At 43.8% G+C, this 17,689-nt stretch overlaps 1 protein-coding gene across 1 annotated transcript in view; it reads right to left on the bottom strand.

Annotated features, from left to right (window-relative positions):
• Positions 1-17,689, bottom strand: part of HMGCLL1 (3-hydroxy-3-methylglutaryl-CoA lyase like 1) — an 87,937-nt gene that overhangs the window by 56,703 nt on the left and 13,545 nt on the right. The gene's annotated exons all lie outside the window — the stretch shown is intronic.

Genomic DNA, 17,689 nt, shown 5'->3' with positions numbered 1-17,689 from the left:
TGCTACTGCCATATAGTGCCAGTTTCTGACTGGTAATTCAAAGAATATATTGGGGTTACGTGCACCCACAATTTTTACTACTGGTATACAGTGCCATTGTCTGACTGGGAATTCAAAGAATATATTGGGAATACAAATACCCTCATTTCTTGCTACTGCCATATAGTGCCAGTGTCTGACTGGGAATTCAAAGAATATATTGGGGTTACGTGCACCCACAATTTTTACTACTGGTATACAGTGCCATTGTCTGACTGGGAATTCAAAGAATATATTGGGAATACAAATACCCTCATTTCTTGCTACTGCCATATAGTGCCAGTTTCTGACTGGTAATTCAAAGAATATATTGGGGTTACGTGCACCCACAATTTTTACTACTGGTATACAGTGCCATTGTCTGACTGGGAATTCAAAGAATATATTGGGAATACAAATACCCTCATTTCTTGCTACTGCCATATAGTGCCAGTTTCTGACTGGTAATTCAAAGAATATATTGGGGTTACGTGCACCCACAATTTTTACTACTGGTATACAGTGCCATTGTCTGACTGGGAATTCAAAGAATATATTGGGAATACAAATACCCTCATTTCTTGCTACTGCCATATAGTGCCAGTTTCTGACTGGTAATTCAAAGAATATATTGGGGTTACGTGCACCCACAATTTTTACTACTGGTATACAGTGCCATTGTCTGACTGGGAATTCAAAGAATATATTGGGAATACAAATACCCTCATTTCTTGCTACTGCCATATAGTGCCAGTTTCTGACTGGTAATTCAAAGAATATATTGGGGTTACGTGCACCCACAATTTTTACTACTGGTATACAGTGCCATTGTCTGACTGGGAATTCAAAGAATATATTGGGAATACAAATACCCTCATTTCTTGCTACTGCCATATAGTGCCAGTGTCTGACTGGGAATTCAAAGAATATATTGGGGTTACGTGCACCCACAATTTTTACTACTGGTATACAGTGCCATTGTCTGACTGGGAATTCAAAGAATATATTGGGAATACAAATACCCTCATTTCTTGCTACTGCCATATAGTGCCAGTTTCTGACTGGTAATTCAAAGAATATATTGGGGTTACGTGCACCCACAATTTTTACTACTGGTATACAGTGCCATTGTCTGACTGGGAATTCAAAGAATATATTGGGAATACAAATACCCTCATTTCTTGCTACTGCCATATAGTGCCAGTTTCTGACTGGTAATTCAAAGAATATATTGGGGTTACGTGCACCCACAATTTTTACTACTGGTATACAGTGCCATTGTCTGACTGGGAATTCAAAGAATATATTGGGAATACAAATACCCTCATTTCTTGCTACTGCCATATAGTGCCAGTTTCTGACTGGTAATTCAAAGAATATATTGGGGTTACGTGCACCCACAATTTTTACTACTGGTATACAGTGCCATTGTCTGACTGGGAATTCAAAGAATATATTGGGAATACAAATACCCTCATTTCTTGCTACTGCCATATAGTGCCAGTTTCTGACTGGTAATTCAAAGAATATATTGGGGTTACGTGCACCCACAATTTTTACTACTGGTATACAGTGCCATTGTCTGACTGGGAATTCAAAGAATATATTGGGAATACAAATACCCTCATTTCTTGCTACTGCCATATAGTGCCAGTTTCTGACTGGTAATTCAAAGAATATATTGGGGTTACGTGCACCCACAATTTTTACTACTGGTATACAGTGCCATTGTCTGACTGGGAATTCAAAGAATATATTGGGAATACAAATACCCTCATTTCTTGCTACTGCCATATAGTGCCAGTTTCTGACTGGTAATTCAAAGAATATATTGGGGTTACGTGCACCCACAATTTTTACTACTGGTATACAGTGCCATTGTCTGACTGGGAATTCAAAGAATATATTGGGAATACAAATACCCTCATTTCTTGCTATTGCCATATAGTGCCAGTTTCTGACTGGTAATTCAAAGAATATATTGGGGTTACGTGCACCCACAATTTTTACTACTGGTATACAGTGCCATTGTCTGACTGGGAATTCAAAGAATATATTGGGAATACAAATACCCTCATTTCTTGCTACTGCCATATAGTGCCAGTTTCTGACTGGTAATTCAAAGAATATATTGGGGTTACGTGCACCCACAATTTTTACTACTGGTATACAGTGCCATTGTCTGACTGGGAATTCAAAGAATATATTGGGAATACAAATACCCTCATTTCTTGCTACTGCCATATAGTGCCAGTGTCTGACTGGGAATTCAAAGAATATATTGGGGTTACGTGCACCCACAATTTTTACTACTGGTATACAGTGCCATTGTCTGACTGGGAATTCAAAGAATATATTGGGAATACAAATACCCTCATTTCTTGCTACTGCCATATAGTGCCAGTGTCTGACTGGGAATTCAAAGAATATATTGGGGTTACGTGCACCCACAATTTTTACTACTGGTATACAGTGCCATTGTCTGACTGGGAATTCAAAGAATATATTGGGAATACAAATACCCTCATTTCTTGCTACTGCCATATAGTGCCAGTTTCTGACTGGTAATTCAAAGAATATATTGGGGTTACGTGCACCCACAATTTTTACTACTGGTATACAGTGCCATTGTCTGACTGGGAATTCAAAGAATATATTGGGAATACAAATACCCTCATTTCTTGCTACTGCCATATAGTGCCAGTGTCTGACTGGGAATTCAAAGAATATATTGGGAATACAAATACCCTCATTTCTTGCTACTGCCATATAGTGCCAGTTTCTGACTGGTAATTCAAAGAATATATTGGGGTTACGTGCACCCACAATTTTTACTACTGGTATACAGTGCCATTGTCTGACTGGGAATTCAAAGAATATATTGGGAATACAAATACCCTCATTTCTTGCTACTGCCATATAGTGCCAGTGTCTGACTGGGAATTCAAAGAATATATTGGGGTTACGTGCACCCACAATTTTTACTACTGGTATACAGTGCCATTGTCTGACTGGGAATTCAAAGAATATATTGGGAATACAAATACCCTCATTTCTTGCTACTGCCATATAGTGCCAGTGTCTGACTGGGAATTCAAAGAATATATTGGGGTTACGTGCACCCACAATTTTTACTACTGGTATACAGTGCCATTGTCTGACTGGGAATTCAAAGAATATATTGGGAATACAAATACCCTCATTTCTTGCTACTGCCATATAGTGCCAGTGTCTGACTGGGAATTCAAAGAATATATTGGGGTTACGTGCACCCACAATTTTTACTACTGGTATACAGTGCCATTGTCTGACTGGGAATTCAAAGAATATATTGGGAATACAAATACCCTCATTTCTTGCTACTGCCATATAGTGCCAGTGTCTGACTGGGAATTCAAAGAATATATTGGGGTTACGTGCACCCACAATTTTTACTACTGGTATACAGTGCCATTGTCTGACTGGGAATTCAAAGAATATATTGGGAATACAAATACCCTCATTTCTTGCTACTGCCATATAGTGCCAGTTTCTGACTGGTAATTCAAAGAATATATTGGGGTTACGTGCACCCACAATTTTTACTACTGGTATACAGTGCCATTGTCTGACTGGGAATTCAAAGAATATATTGGGAATACAAATACCCTCATTTCTTGCTACTGCCATATAGTGCCAGTGTCTGACTGGGAATTCAAAGAATATATTGGGGTTACGTGCACCCACAATTTTTACTACTGGTATACAGTGCCAATTTCTAACTAGGAATTCAAAATGCGCAAGGCTCCCGGAAAGGGACGTGGACGAGGCCGTGGGCGAGGTCGAGGGAATGGTTCTGGGGAGCAAGGTAGCAGTGAAGCCACAGGGCGTCCCGTGCCTACTCCTGTGGGGCAGCAAGCATTGCGCCACTCCACAGTGCCAGGGTTGCTTGCCACATTAACTAAACTGCAGGGTACAAACCTTAGTAGGCCCGAGAACCAGGAACAGGTCTTGCAATGGCTGTCAGAGAACGCTTACAGCACATTGTCCAGCAGCCAGTCAGACTCTGCCTCCTCTCCTCCTATTACCCAACAGTCTTGTCTTCCTTCCTCCCAAAATTCCGAAGCTTTACAGAACAATAACCCAAACTGTCCCTGCTCCCCAGAGCTGTTCTCCGCTCCTTTCATTGTCCCTCAACCTGCCTCTCCACGTCACGATTCCACGAACCTAACAGAGGAGCATCTGTGTCCAGATGCTCAAACACTAGAGTCTCCTCCATCTCCGTTCGATTTGGTGGTGGATGACCAGAAACCCACCCTCATCGACGATGATGTGACGCAGTTGCCGTCAGGGCATCCAGTTGACCGGCGCATTGTGCGGTAGGAGGAGATGAGACAGGAGTTGGAAGAGGAAGTGGTGGATGATGAGGACACTGACCCGACCTGGACAGGGGGGATGTCAAGCGGGGAAAGTAGTGTGGATGTTGAGGCAGGTGCAGCACCAAAAAGGGTAGCTAGAGGCAGAGGCAGAGGTCAGCAGCTTAGGCGAAGCCAGGCCACACCCGGAATCTCCCAAGATGTTCCAGTTCGTACCCAGCCCCGAAAAACTCCCACCTCGAGGGCACGTTTCTCGAAGGTGTGGAGTTTTTTCAAGGAATGCGCCGAGGACAGATATAGTGTTGTCTGCACAATTTGCCTCTCGAAATTGATTAGGGGCTCTGAGAAGAGCAACCTGTCCACCACTTCAATGCGCCGTCATTTGGAATCCAAGCACTGGAATCAGTGGCAGGCAGCAACGGCAGGACAAAGGCCGCCTGCCGTTCACCCCACTGCCACTGCCTCTGCCACTGCCTCTGCCTCTGCCACTGCCACTGCTGACTGTGCTGGCGATGCACTCCAGAGGACGAGCCAGGACACCACTTCATCTGCCTCCGCCACTTTGTTGACTTCTACCTCATCCTCCCCTGGTCCTGTCTTATCTCCTTCTCCTGCACCATCAAAGGCACCATCAGGCGTTTCTTTACAACAACCCACCATCTCTCAGACATTGGAGCGGCGGCAGAAATACACTGCTAACCACCCACACGCGCAAGCCTTGAACGCCAACATCGCTAAACTGCTGGCCCAGGAGATGTTGGCGTTCCGGCTTGTTGAAACTCCCGCCTTCCTGGACCTGATGGCAACTGCGGCACCTCGCTATGCCGTCCCTAGCCGTCACTACTTCTCCCGGTGTGCCGTCCCCGCCTTGCACCAGCACGTGTCACTCAACATCAGGCGGGCCCTTAGTTCCGCGCTTTGCACAAAGGTCCACTTGACCACCGACGCGTGGACAAGTGCATGCGGACAGGGACGCTACATTTCACTGACGGCACACTGGGTGAATGTAGTTGAGGCTGGGACTGCTTCCCAAACTGGCCCGGTGTACCTCGTCTCCCCGCCTAACATTCCTGGCAGGGACACGAGAAGAACACCCCCCTCCTCCTCCTCCTCTACCGCCTCCTCCTCCGCCACCGCCTCCTCCTCCGCCACCGCCTCCTCCTCCGCTGTTAGATTGACCCCAGCTACGAGTTGGAAACGTTGCAGCACTGGCGTTGGTAGACGTCAGCAGGCTGTGCTGAAGCTGATCAGCTTGGGGGACAGACAGCACACTGCCTCCGAGGTGAGGGATGCCCTCCTCGATGAGACGGCAATATGGTTTGAGCCGCTGCACCTGGGCCCAGGCATGGTCGTTTGTGATAACGGCCGGAACCTGGTAGCAGCTCTGGAGCTTGCCGGACTCCAACATGTTCCATGCCTGGCCCACGTCTTCAACCTAGTGGTGCAACGTTTCCTAAAGAGCTACCCCAATGTTCCAGAGCTACTGGTGAAAGTGCGGCGCATGTGCGCCCACTTTCGCAAGTCGACAGTAGCCGCTGCTAGCTTAAAATCTCTCCAGCAACGCCTGCATGTGCCACAACACCGGCTTTTGTGCGACGTCCCCACACGCTGGAACTCAACGTTTCAGATGTTGAATAGAGTGGTTGAACAGCAGAGACCTTTGATGGAATACCAGCTACAAAACCCTAGGGTGCCACAAAGTCAGCTGCCTCAGTTTCACATCCATGAGTGGCCATGGATGAGAGACCTTTGTGACATCCTACGGGTCTTTGAGGAGTCCACAAGGAGGGTGAGCTCTGAGGATGCGATGGTGAGCCTTACAATCCCGCTCTTGTGTGTTCTGAGAGAATCCCTGATTGACATCAGGGATAACTCAGATCACACAGAGGAGTTAGGGATAGCATCCGATCCGTCACAGCTGGAGAGTAGGTCCACACATCTGTCCGCTTCACTGCGTTTAATGGAGGAGGAGGAGGAGGAGGAGGAGGAGGAAGAAGAGTTGTCCGATGATGTGATGGTGATACAGGAGGCTTCCGGGCAACTTCGAATCGTCCCATTGTTGCAGCGCGGATGGGTAGACATGGAGGATGAGGAGGAAATGGAGATTGAACTTTCCGGTGGGGCCAGAGGAGTCATGCCAACTAACACTGTGGCAGACATGGCTGAGTTCATGTTGGGGTGCTTTACAACCGACAAGCGTATTGTCAAAATCATGGAGGACAACCAGTACTGGATCTTTGCTATCCTTGACCCCCGGTATAAAAACAACATCTCGTCTTTTATTCCGGTAGAGGGGAGGGCCAATCGCATCAATGCTTGCCACAGGCAATTGGTGCAGAATATGATGGAGATGTTTCCAGCATGTGACGTTGGCGGCAGGGAGGGCAGTTCCTCCAGTAGGCAACCAAGTTCTCACCGGTCCACACAAACGAGGGGCACACTGTCTAAGGTCTGGGACACCTTGATGGCACCCCCTCGCCAAAGTGCCTCCACGGAGGGTCCTAGTGTCACCAGGCGTGAGAAGTATAGGCGCATGTTGCGGGAATACCTTTCCGACCACAGCCCTGTCCTCTCCGACCCCTCTGCGCCCTACACGTATTGGGTGTCGAAGTTGGACCTGTGGCTTGAACTTGCCCTATATGCCTTGGAGGTGCTGTCCTGTCCTGCCGCCAGCGTCCTATCTGAGAGGGTGTTCAGTGCAGCCGGTGGCATCATCACTGACAAGCGCACCCGTCTGTCAGCTGAGAGTGCCGACCGGCTCACTTTGATAAAAATGAACCACCACTGGATAGAGCCTTCATTTTTGTGCCCACCTGTGTAAAGCACCCCAACATGAAACTCCATGTCTGTACTCAACCTCTCCAATTCCTCCGCATCCTCATACTCATCCACCATAAGCGTTGCACAATTCTGCTAATACTAGGCTCCCTCCAACATGATTTCCCCCAACTCTGCTGGTTAGAGGCTCCCTCCACCCTGATTTCCACCAACTCTGCTGGTTAGAGGCTCCCTCCACCCTGCTTTCCCACAACTCTGCTGGTTAGAGGCTCCCTCCACCATGAATTTGCCCAAACTGGGCTGGTTAGAGGCACCCTCCACCATGAATTGGTCCAAACTGGGGTTTTTAGAGGCTCCCTCCACCATGAATTTGCCAAAACTGGGCTGTTTAGAGGCTCCCTCCACCATGAATTGGTCCAAATTGGGGTTTTTAGAGGCTCCCTCCACCATGAATTTGCCCAAACTGGGCTGGTTAGAGGCTCCCTCCACCATGAATTGGTCCAAACTGGGCTGGTTAGAGGCTCCCTCCACCATGAATTGGTCCAAATTGGGGTTTTTAGAGGCTCCCTCCACCATGAATTGGTCCAAACTGGGCTGTTTAGAGGCTCCCTCCACCATGAATTGGTCCAAACTGGGGTTTTTAGAGGCTCCCTCCACCATGAATTGGTCCAAACTGGGCTGGTTAGAGGCTCCCTCCACCATGAATTGGTCCAAACTGGGTTTTTTAGAGGCTCCCTCCACCATGAATTGGTCCAAACTGGGGTTTTTAGAGGCTCCCTCCACCATGAATTGGTCCAAACTGGGGTTTTTAGAGGCTCCCTCCACCATGAATTGGTCCAAACTGGGGTTTTTAGAGGCTCCCTCCACCATGAATTTGCCCAAACTGGGCTGTTTAGAGGCTCCCTCCACCATGAATTGGTCCAAACTGGGTTTTTTAGAGGCTCCCTCCACCATGAATTGGTCCAAACTGGGGTTTTTAGAGGCTCCCTCCACCATGAATTGGTCCAAACTTGGCTGTTTAGAGGCTCCCTCCACCATTAATTGGTCCAAACTGGGCTGGTTAGAGGCTCCCTCCACCATGAATTGGTCCAAACTGGGTTTTTTAGAGGCTCCCTCCACCATGAATTGGTCCAAACTGGGGTTTTTAGAGGCTCCCTCCACCATGAATTGGTCCAAACTGGGCTGTTTAGCGGCTCCCTCCACCATTAATTGGTCCAAACTGGGCTGGTTAGAGGCTCCCTCCACCATGAATTTGCCCAAACTGGGCTGTTTAGAGGCTCCCTCCACCATGAATTTGCCCAAACTGGGCTGGTTAGAGGCTCCCTCCACCATGAATTGGTCCAAACTGGGGTTTTTAGAGGCTCCCTCCACCATGAATTGGTCCAAACTTGGCTGTTTAGAGGCTCCCTCCACCATTAATTGGTCCAAACTGGGCTGGTTAGAGGCTCCCTCCACCATGAATTGGTCCAAACTGGGTTTTTTAGAGGCTCCCTCCACCATGAATTGGCCCAAACTGGGCTGTTTAGAGGCTCCCTCCACCATGAATTGGTCCAAACTGGGCTGGTTAGAGGCTCCCTCCACCATGAATTTCCCAAAACTTGGCTGTTTAGAGGCTCCCTCCACCATTAATTGGTCCAAACTGGGCTGGTTAGAGGCTCCCTCCACCATGAATTTGCCCAAACTGGGCTGTTTAGAGGCTCCCTCCACCATGAATTGGTCCAAACTGGGTTTTTTAGAGGCTCCCTCCACCATGAATTGGTCCAAACTGGGCTGTTTAGAGGCTCCCTCCACCATGAATTTGCCCAAACTGGGCTGGTTAGAGGCTCCCTCCACCATGAATTGGTCCAAACTGGGCTGGTTAGAGGCTCCCTCCACCATGAATTTGCCCAAACTGGGCTGTTTAGAGGCTCCCTCCACCATGAATTGGTCCAAACTGGGTTTTTTAGAGGCTCCCTCCACCATGAATTGGTCCAAACTGGGCTGTTTAGAGGCTCCCTCCACCATGAATTTGCCCAAACTGGGCTGGTTAGAGGCTCCCTCCACCATTAATTGGTCCAAACTGGGCTGGTTAGAGGCTCCCTCCACCATGAATTTGCCCAAACTGGGCTGTTTAGACGCTCCCTCCACCATGAATTTGCCCAAACTGGGCTGTTTAGAGGCTCCCTCCACCATGAATTTGCCCAAACTGGGCTGGTTAGAGGCTCCCTCCACCATGAATTGGTCCAAACTGGGTTTTTTAGAGGCTCCCTCCACCATGAATTTGCCCAAACTGGGCTGGTTAGAGGCTCCCTCCACCATGAATTGGTCCAAACTGGGTTTTTTAGAGGCTCCCTCCACCATGAATTTGCCCAAACTGGGCTGGTTAGAGGCTCCCTCCACCATGAATTGGTCCAAACTGGGTTTTTTAGAGGCTCCCTCCACCATGAATTTGCCCACACTGGGCTGGTTAGAGGCTCCCTCCACCATGAATTGGTCCAAACTGGGGTTTTTAGAGGCTCCCTCCACCATGAATTTGCCCAAACTGGGGTGTTTAGAGGCTCCCTCCACCATGAATTTGCCCAAACTCTGCTGGTTAGAGGCTCAATCCACCCTGATTTTCAAAACAAATGTTGGTGCCAACCTCAACTTACTACAAGGGCCAAATTCACTGCTGGTGACAAGCTCTCCTCACTGCAAGTGCCAAATACACATGTTTCAAGGTGTTTTCCTACTGTCAGAGATGTGGTATTGAGTGTGTAAAGTGTGTAGTTGTTAGGCTGTGATGTTGGGGTAATAGAGGGTCTTTGGTGTGTTAGATGCCCCCAGACATGCTTCCCCTGCTGTCCCAGTGTCATTCCAGAGGTGTTGGCATCATTTCCTGGGGTGTCATAGTGGACTTGGTGACCCTCCAGACACGGATTTGGGTTTCCCCCTTAACGAGTATCTGTTCCCCATAGACTATAATGGGGTTCGAAACCCATTCGAACACACGAACATTGAGCGGCTGTTCGAATCGAATTTCGAACCTCGAACATTTTAGTGTTCGCTCATCTCTAGTAACAATGCATCATCTCATGCAACAAAGAATACCTCATTGGCTGCTATGGGTATAAAAGCAGAGAAACTAATGGTGTGGTCATCATTTACCGTCCAAATCCTAGATTAGTTAATTCTCGTATATTCAGATTTTCCTCCGAGCCTACACTGTCTTCTAGTGCTCCTGAACCTACATTTTTTGAAAAAGTTATCAGAAAATGAAAAGTAAATCAGAAATTACTGCTGCTAGTCTCTTCTCAAATATTTATAGAATCCCCTCAGATCCTACCCTAACCACTTTGCCTAAACACAGCTACTTGACGAAATGGGAAATTATTTTGGGGAGCCTTTCTATGATGCTGCCTGGCTGCTCATTTGGAGAAGGACAGCTAACACCTTCAGATGTATCACACATAAAGAAACTGTTTAGAATATGTTGATGCTCTGGTACCACATGCTAGCCCTCCTCCACTCTTTTAACTCGAACGGAGATATGCCTCCCCCTTATCTGTTGTTTTCCTGCACTTTTCCCTAAGGTACCTGTTCTGTGCCCCCCCTTTGATCTTGTTTGTTTTTTCTTAGATTTTTTTTTTTTTTGCATCTTTTTGCATTGTATTGATTGTTGCCTAGTATTCCTAACTGCATCCTTGAGCGTACCTCATACTTTGTTCTTTTGAGAATTACACTTCATCTTTTGGTTACTTTGTATTTGCCCACTTTATTGAAAAACTTTAATAAAAATATAATTAAAAAAAAATATGTTTTTGATTGACATAGCTTTAGATTTCAGTAAATGTGACGTAGAAATGCTGTGATTTCAACAAATGACCATTTTCAGTTCTTTACAACCTGTTAAATGTTTAGAAACTCTGTTGTGCATAATAATTTGGAACAATGGATTTTGATTTTGTAACTTGTGGGGAAAAATATCATTGGGAGGTTAAATAAAGTTTGATTTATACTCTAAATGGTTGAAGATTTCACTATTATACTAACTGTCATTTGCGTCGACCAGCTAGGAAAATCAGATAAAAATATAATTTGGATAATAATTTAACACAGTCTATTATTTCTTTTTATGGTAAATTAAGTGGTTTTCGGGACTAATACTTACCATAGGCCATCAATAATTGAATAGTGGGAATCCTGCTCTACAAATCGCCACTAATCTACAGAAGGGTTTCCCTTCATTGTTCACATAGGTATATTTTTGCACACATGGTCACTGACATTATGCTGGGTAGTGGGGGCCTTGGCATTCCTATCTAAGATTAGGCCTTAAATATCCGGAATCAGAAAAAGGAAGTAGGTAATAGTGGGAATTGTATTAATTAAGAAAAATAAGAAAAGAAGCAGCGCTTACCTATCCGATGCCTTTCCATTCCAAACCTCCACTCTGGTGTACCGCACTGGTTTTTAGGTGTTGTGTTGAGTGATGTCATGTCCACAGATGACCACTGTAGCCAATCACTTGCTTTTACTTTACATAATTTATCACAATAAACCCATTTTTTTATCCTAGACAACTCCTTAAATTACCTTAAATCTACTTAATATAATATTGAATATTATGTCTTCTTCAATTGCAAATGCTAACCCAGATTGTGCAGGTAAAGCAAATTGCTTATCTCTGTATGTCAAAATTCTAAGTAAACACAGGAAATGGATTGATTAAAAACACATTGTTGCCAATGTTAGCAGGAAATAATTATTCATGGGAGATTGTTAGTTCAATGATAAGATATTAGTGACTATTTAAAATGCAGTTAATTGGCTTGAACATCATAAGTCATAGTTATCATTCTTCTCAGACAACACTAAAGAGCTGGAGGTGCTTCTGAAGTCCAAGACTGCTTCTATTAAAGTCACCTATGGTATGCTGTACTTGTTGTATTTTCACAAATTCACTTGCATTCCCATTGTTTCCAGTTCAATAAATCCCATTGAGCACCTGGGGAGAAATTTCTGTTGGGAGAAGGTACCCTTCTAATGTAAGAGCAATCTCGAGCAGTTTTCAAAAGAAGAGGGGACCAAAATTCCATTTGAGAGGTGTAAGAAGCTTGTTGATAGTTTTAGGAAGTGATTGATTTCAGTTATTTTTTCCAAAGGGTGTGCAAATAAATATTAAGATGAAAATATCAGTAATTTTGCTCAGTCCATTTTTGGAGTTTTGCATGAAATTATAATATTTTTTGCTTTTTTCATAGCTATTACCTTTTTAACAATGTTTTTAACAAACAAATTTCTGGTGCTGCGATGGGAGCACACTGTGCCCCTTTCAACACAATCCTATTTTTGGGTTGGTGGGAGGAGGTACAAGTGTTCTCCACCGGAACGTTCAAGACACAAGTATTCAGATGGCATTGTTGTATTGATGATATTCTGATACTATGAGAATCCGAAAAGACCCCTGAGTATAATGATAGCAGCGGTAGAGGCTGTCACCGGGCCCCTAATGTCCCAGGCCCTGTGGCAGCTGCTTCTGCTGCTATGGTGGTAGTTACGCCAATGGTAATATTCAATGCTACCCCTCTACATGCATGTAGGTAACTTACTGTGTAGATGTACAAATTAGATTTACTCGCAATATGAAATATTGTTTAACAATTTGATTAAATGCCTTATGTCACCCAGATTATTATTGAGGATGTCTGGTATCTTTGGATTACTTTATAATGATGAGTCTGGTTGACTAAGCTAACAATGATTCAGTAAGTCCCAAGCGGCCATATTTTCTGCTTTTTAGAATGCTTTTTGTATTGAAGCGGTAGCTACTATACGCACAGAACAAAAAGTATGGAGTCGGCAACTATGGATATAATTATCGCTTACTATATTTTGCACACTGTGAATGGTCACGTGAGATCATTAGTATTCACGCACATGCACTGTGGATAGATACAGTGCCATTATATTGAAGGCTAGATACTTTCATGATCCCGAGAGATCAACCTTGGTTCTCATCTCTGCGCATTAAATATGTGGTGACGCTCGAACTTACATGGGCAACATGGTATAAATGTCAGTGAAGACTAGCACATGTACCAATTCCCTTGAGGAAGCCCAGGATATGAGCAATATGCGTGTGGTAACGATAACATTGCTTAATGGGTTGGGTGTAGTTCTTTATATCATATTTTATGCATATTCATTTTATGTTCCGAGTCCTTATATGTCCTTATTTGCATGGGCCTATTTGGTAAACTAGAGACGTCATTTCATGGCATTTTCTTTTTGTAATTAGTATGTGGTTGTTTATACATATTATGTTTGAGTGAGATTATTGTTTATTTGCACTTTTTTCTTTTTTTTTTTTGCTTGTTTTGTTTCACAGTGCACATTATATTATCAATTTCATATAAGGGATAGCTCATAGGGCTAGAATTATTTCACTAATTATACAAAAGTACTGTCAGATTTGTATTGGGACAATAGCTCATCCCTTACTAACTAGCAAATACCTATACGCCCCCCCCCCCCAGTACTTGTCTACGGATGATTACTGTCAGGAGAGGCATACCTCACCACTCAGAGTCATCACTGGGCGGTAAGGAACACCCCCTTTGATAGTACAGTGCTACGGACACTACTGTCAGGAGGGGCGTTCCCCATAGATTGTCAGAAACACCCTTCTGACAGTGAAGGGCTACGGTAACAGCACCAATAGGTCTTCACCAGGGGCACATAATGGGGAATACTGGCTTTCTAGCGATATATAAATCCACATGTGCCCGAGGACATGAAAGGTCCTCTTTAAGTGGTGCTCATTATAAAACAAATACTTAAGAATTGTATTAGCTATCAAAATATGTTTACTTTATTCTAGTTAATGTCAGATTTTATTTTTGAGGCAGCAGACAGTTTATTTAGAAATAGAGACTAGCTATTATTTGGCTCATTGATTCCGGTCCCAAGGATCATTTATATTCTATTCAACATCCACTGGTGCTCATACAGAATATGCAATGTTGTAGAAAATAGGGAACAGCAAACAGAAAAGATACAAGGAGAAAGCAGGACTCCGTGTTATTTTAGATTTCAAAATGATCCTGGGAATTGACCTTACAGGTTGAAGTAAAATAGATTCTATGGTGATTCATAATACAGTGTATATGATCTGATATAGCACATAGATCAAAGCCTGTCAATATACTTCTGTAAAAAATTTTGTTCATTGTCATAAGTTAGTGTAGCCAGTGCTACTCTATTCCCATACCTGAAGGCAAGATTGTAATTGTAAATGTAATGCCTTGTCTGAGTTGGATGATATCTTTTCCTTGACCTCAAGGTTAACCTCTCACTCCCCCTCTAGCTAGGTGTTCAATAACCCAAGAACTCTAATTTGAAATCAATTCAAGGGCTTATTGTCTGTGGCATTAAACCTTTCACCTTGTCTGCTTCAGGTTTCCGTTGGAATATCATTTTCTCTTTGTAAATATATCTTTGTACATATTTATATGCTACAAATTTTTTTTGTCTGTAGGTATATTCATTTATCTGGAAGATGCAGACAAGTTCAGGAAAATAAAGTCTGAAGGTATTTATACACACACACACACACACACACACACACACATATATATATATATATTATTAATATATATATATATATATATATATATATATGTGTGTGTGTGTGACATACTATAAATATCTGTATTTTAAAATAACATTTCAAGGATTTCATTATTAGTAGGGGAAGTAGTGAACTGACTAATCCCTCCTCCTGACTAGAATCTTCTGATCGAAGAATGTACCAACTTCACGGACTGTTATACCCCAAACCAACCGCCCCGCCCCACCCCACCTCCCCATATAACGGTCACCAACGAAGAGGAAGATGAGACTCCATGGACTGTTATACCCCAAACCACCCACCCCACCCCCACCACTCACCCACCCGAGTCCAAATCCCCCCCCACACTTTACTAGCTTTGGCAATGCCAAATATCTATTTGGACGTGCCAATAAAGCTTTTTTTGATTTGATTTGATTTGACTTCCCAATTTAGACCTAAGGGTTTAGAACTTTTAAAATTATGGGCCATATTAAATCAACATAATGCAAGAACACAGAAAAACGCAGAAAACCCTTCCAGTGTATGTGTATGACCTACCTTATTTGCTATTTTGCCCATTTTATAATAGTTAATCCTCTATCAATGGCATAAAAAGATAATAAGAACTGCAATCACCGCAACAACATTTGTACATGTGACCTGCCTGAAGCTACCCTGACTTCTCAGCTCATCATAACCCTCACGTGAATATTCTACACACTCCTGGACCACCCAATTGAAACAAGTATTGAAACCGACCAAGCACACCAGGTTCTCATGCCAGGAAGCTTGGACCCTGCCATATGCCGGGTTAATTTTATTATTATTTTATTCTCCTACAATGCTCTTTACAGACTACAAGCCATAAAATAAACCTTTCCAAGAGCACTGCCCTGTAAATCTCCCTACCAGACTCAATGGTACACTCACTTTACTCTGCTTTCCTCTTTCCCCTGGTCCCGTAAGGCCATTATATATTTGAGAGTACAGCTCCCCAGGACTCAGTCTGATACCTAGTCACTAAATCACCTCCCCATGTTTGGCTCCCTCCAAACAGATCCTCAGGGAAGACAGGATGTTATGAGGTGGCTTCACTTCTCCGGCTTCTCAGTTATTCTGTTGTTCTCTTCTTCTGGGTTACCTTTGAGAGGTCACTCTGGCTCACGTGCCTCTTCTGTGGCTCCACAAATGCCACTGGTTGGATCCTCTAGATCTCCCATAGGTGACATGTCACGTGTTGAGCCCCTGTCGCCTCCATACCTCAGTCAGATGACTGTTTACTACTGGTGGCCCATTAACACCTATCTCAGGCAACCCAGACTTCCCTGCAGTTCCTTGCTTGTAACACTAACCACTATCCCTTCATGTTCTCTCAAGTACTCTCTACATCCTCTCTTCTCCCCTATTCTGATCTAGTAACCCCAGCAGCTAGGATCTTTAGCTCCCATTGGTTCTATGTAAAACACCATTTCACACCTCTCTGAAACAGACAAGGACACTGCACAGGCCACTATTCCCATTTGAAGTCCAATCCAGAGCCCACTTGGCACCACCTCACCCCATCTTAACTGTTTACAGCTTACTCTTAATACCTTAAATGATCTGCTTCTGACCTACACTGTTGGCTGGGCGAGGGAGCTTGGTACTGCATACCTGCCAGATGTGTGGCTCTCTGCCTTCTAGCTAAGCCATAAGTTCTCCATTTCGTGCAAAGCTCAAGGGAAAAACTATAAAATTCTATCCCAATGGTACAGGGTCCATGCTTTACTCCACAAGATCTTTCCCTCAGTCTCAGATCATTGCTGTATATATGGCATGATGATACACATCTGGTGGGAATGCTCTCGTCTTTTTGATGCCAAATGTGCAGATTTGTCAAGATAGTTACTGGGGTTGCTCTACTGGATGATTCTGCACCCCTCCTTCTCTCTATTTTCTCTGATAAGCTACATAAGCACACTCATAGACTCCTTGGTTTTTATGCTATTTGTAAACATGTTGGTCATCCCGAGGCTATGGAAGTCCACATCTCCCCTGACCATTATGGCTTGTTTTCAGGAATTTCTGTACATCTGGAGCATGGAGGACTTGGTCGCAGAACTCAGATGGCTCCTATGGAATACTTTCTAATACTCTCCTGCCTTCCAGTCCTCTTTTCCTGATTCTCCTCCCTGAACTCTTCATCTTCTCCTTCTCCTATCTGCTCTGCTTTTACTTCGCCTGTTCCCCACCCACTCTTTTCCAATACTCCCCTTCTCTTTTCCACACTCAATTTTATTTCCACTTCCGGTTGGAGGTATTCCCTCTTTATTGCTACACACCATGTTTTTCTATTATGTTCAATGTATGTTTATGACTCTGCTGTGCCAGAGTTTTGTACTCCTCCCGACCCCTACCCTCATTTGTTCTACTCATTCCTCTTATTGGTCATTTCCCCTTACTCCCCTCACCCGCTCCCTTCTCAATGGTTTTATTTTTCCTGTTATTTTTATTGCTGCTTATCTCTTGAAAAAAAATATCAATAAAACGTTCTAATTGAAAGATAGAGGTGTTGTAAGTGTTAATAACATCTTTACTCATGAATAACTGACTTACAATCCTAGATATTTAGCTTTTAAGATCTGTATTAATAAATCTTGCATGATGGACAACAGGTAAGTCACATTTTACTATGTAGTTTATGCATCCATTAAAAAAAAAAAAAAAAGAGCACAAAAACAGATGCAAAAATTTCCATGGAAAGGACATCCACTTTCTAAATACTTCAATGTTTTTGTAGTACTGAAAGACTTGGTCTATCTTGCTTTTCCTATCCTAAAAAATCTTTTTTAAAAATTAATAAAAAAGAGATGTATACATCTTTTTTGAAATTTGATGTTTCAGTAAGGCTAAGGCTCCATGTCACAGAAATGTAGCATTTTTGGCGATTGTGGAAACACAACAGAAAAAAAAGCTGTGCTTTAAG

This window comes from Leptodactylus fuscus, chromosome 3 (assembly GCF_031893055.1).
Source record: "Leptodactylus fuscus isolate aLepFus1 chromosome 3, aLepFus1.hap2, whole genome shotgun sequence".
In the NCBI taxonomy this organism is placed as follows: Eukaryota; Metazoa; Chordata; class Amphibia; order Anura; family Leptodactylidae; genus Leptodactylus; species Leptodactylus fuscus.
Note: the sequence above shows the minus strand (reverse complement) of the source record. Positions and strands in the feature narration are given on the sequence as shown.